Genomic DNA, 3,107 nt, shown 5'->3' on the forward strand with positions numbered 1-3,107 from the left:
TCTCTCTCTCTCTCTCTCTCTCTTTTTTTTTTTAGGTAGCAATAGTTCAGCTTATTGTGATGCACAGGAAAGTGAAAAATATTGTAAATTATTGTAAAAATATTTTACAAAATATTGTATATATATCTAAAATATATATCTATTATATATATATGCAATATATCTGTTTTCTGTTTTCTTCTTTTTTTCCTACCCTTTTTTTATAGTAATTTTTTATTATATTGTGTTAGTCACCATACAGTACATCCCTAATTTTTGATGTAAAGTTCCATGATTCATTACTTGCGTATAACACCCGTGCACCATGTAATACGTGCCCTCCTTACTACCCATCACCAGCCTATCCCATTCCAGAGGTACCTCTGGGAGTGTCCAAGAGGCACCCAGATTTCAGAACTACATGAAGTCTAGGTGCCTGGGCTAAGAGACGACCCTCACTCTGACAATGCCAAATGATGTTCAACCCAGAGGTCCAAGCCAATCAATTCCTCCACTTTCCTCTGACACTTGGGTAGTGATGAGCTGATATTTTACAATGGAAATGGCAGGATGAACTAGGAGAAAATGATAGTAATAACAATAATTCTACGCTGAGATTGCTCTGTGAGGCAAACTGTATTTCTGACCTCTGCTAGGAAAACTAGCTCTACATCATAATCCCCTTAGCTATGGTGCAACCAACTAGAAGAGAACAATTTGAAACAGACTGAAGGCACCCACTCTCCCTTCCTCCTAGGAATATTATTGCCCAAAGTATCATGCATCCGCTATCAGAGCATCTTTTTTATTTTTTCTGTATCCTGGAATTTCCTCCTACACATATGCTATCTTCCCTAAAATGGACGAAATTAGCAATAGATAAGCCAGACTATAAAATGAAATCACTGAATATATTAAATACATAGTCAACTAAAAATCACAGGCAGGGAGTGTGACTCTACACGCTATGACTGGCATGAAGGCCAATCTCTTTACCAGGACCACCAAATTCACAATTCCAGGGAATACTCCTCACCCAATAGTCTCAGTAATGGGGCCCCCTGGGCATTTGCAGTGCACAGCCTTCATGTCCTATGCAGTGGCCCTTCTGAACCTTCTACTTCAAATTGTCATTTACTCTTTCTCATGAGTATAGAAACTTACCTGACAAACTTGTAAAATATGGGAAAACTTGGAGAAGCATTGAGTCTTAAAATACGTTTTTGTTTTAAATATCCCTGAATATATTATCATCTAGGATTACAGGCCTAATAGGAACCCTCAGGAGTTATTAAATTCTAGTCTCAATAATAAAAGTTTTACTCATCTAGAAATCACTCTGAGTCTTTCTTTAAAAACAAAAAAAACAAACAAAAAAAACCCCACAATCTCCCTTCCCCTCAAAAAAAAAAAAAAAAAATTCTGAAAAGGAATTGCTACAATTCTACTGAATGATGTAATCTTGCCTGTCACCTCTCTCCTACCAGGAAACTTCCTGATTGCTAGCCTTCTAATACACCATCACTATTAAAAACAGAGGAGATGGAGCGCCTGGCTGGCTCAGTCAGTTAAGCATCTGCCTTCAGCTCAGGTCATGATCTCAGGTTCCTGGGACTCAGCCCCACATTGGGCTCTCCTTTCAGCGGCAAGTCTGTTTCTCCCTCTCCCTCTGTGCTCTCTCTCACTTTTGCTCTCTCTTAAATAAATAAAATCTTTAAAAAGTAAAAAAAGTAAAAATAAAAACAGAGGAGAGTGTGAGCAGAGTGGCGCAGCAAAAGTGTGCTAGGCCCATAACCCACAGACGGATGGACAGAAAAGAGGACTCCATCAAGCACAAAGTTTCAGGCTTTCCACAGTCATCCTCAGTCTTGTACCATTTGCCAGCACCTTGCTAAGCACCAGAGGACTCAGTGTTGAAAACATTCCTCCAGGCCCTTAAAAATTATACTCACTCCTCCATTCAGTTTCTCATTAAAAGGAAAAGACTCAAAAGCTGGTTTGTGCAAATTTGGGATCCAGAAGTATGCGGCAAATATTTGCTGGGCTTTTTTCAACCAACCTCCTATCCATGGCCAAAAGGAAGCTTCGTCTGTCTTTAAGTTTGAGAAATGAACCAGAGAGCTTGAAATAGAGACAATCATATCATCTCAAAAAGCAAAAATAGGAAATCTAAGTTCTCAAAAAGATCTTCCAAAAAAGGTAGTGAAAGATTTACCACTTTCCTTTTTCCCTTTGAAAAGAAGTCAATGGCCATTCGATGATTAAATGAGAACAAAGACTCCAGGAGAGAAAGGTGAGGGTAAATATTTGTACAAATGTGTCACTGTATTTTACACAATGGGCCAGCAGTCTTTGAAATCTGACATGTTTCATATCTACAGGTTTTGGGTTTTTTTTTTCTTATTTGCTCTCATGAGGTAAGTCTCTTAGGCTGTCAGCCACCAAAGTGGCTACTGAATAAAGGACACTGAGGGGCATTTTGCCAACACAACCTCAGAAGTATTGACACTGTAATAAAATCATGAAATGATTAAGTTTCTGCATTGCTATAATTTCTGCCAACTCATATGACAATACGTCCCTCAAGGATGTGGTAAATGTTGGTTTAAGATAACAAAGTGAAGGCAAATATTAGTGTACTACATAAAGGTACAGCAGACCCCTCTGATCCCAGGCGTGTACATTCCAAGACCCCCAGTGGATGCCTGAAACCAGATAGTAGTGAGCCCTATAATATACTATGTTTCACCTATGCATACATACCCAGGATAAAGTGAAATGTATACATCAGGCACACTAAGAGATTAGCAACAATAACTAACAATAAACAGAACAATTATAACAATAGTCTGTAATAAAAGTTACATGCATGTGCTCTCTGTCTCAAAATACCTTATTTTACTTACCCTTTTTCTTCTTCTGACGATGTGAGATGACAAAACGGCTACGTGACGAGAGCAGGTGAGGTGAATGACGTAGGCGCTGTGACGCAGCGTCAGGCAACTATTGGCTGCCGATCATTCGGTGATTCGTCACCAGGATCATCTGCAGCTGGCCGCAGGCTACCGAAACTGCTAAAGCGAAACCACAGATCGCAAAAGCCGGGATAAGGCAGGACTATAGTACTT

General features: G+C 39.4%; 1 long non-coding RNA gene across 3 annotated transcripts in view; it reads right to left on the bottom strand.

Annotated features, from left to right (window-relative positions):
* LOC121100194 overlaps positions 1-3,107 on the bottom strand; it is a 236,554-nt gene that overhangs the window by 182,003 nt on the left and 51,444 nt on the right. The window contains exon 3 of one of the 3 annotated variants that reach the window (XR_005831923.1): positions 2,886-3,053. The exons of the other annotated variants lie outside the window; for them this stretch is intronic. This is a non-coding gene — a long non-coding RNA (uncharacterized LOC121100194). The remainder of the gene's footprint in view (positions 1-2,885; positions 3,054-3,107) is intronic. 3 annotated transcript variants of the gene reach the window in all.

This window comes from Ursus maritimus, unplaced genomic scaffold (genome assembly GCF_017311325.1).
Source record: "Ursus maritimus isolate PB19 unplaced genomic scaffold, ASM1731132v1 scaffold_35, whole genome shotgun sequence".
Taxonomy (NCBI): Eukaryota; Metazoa; Chordata; class Mammalia; order Carnivora; family Ursidae; genus Ursus; species Ursus maritimus.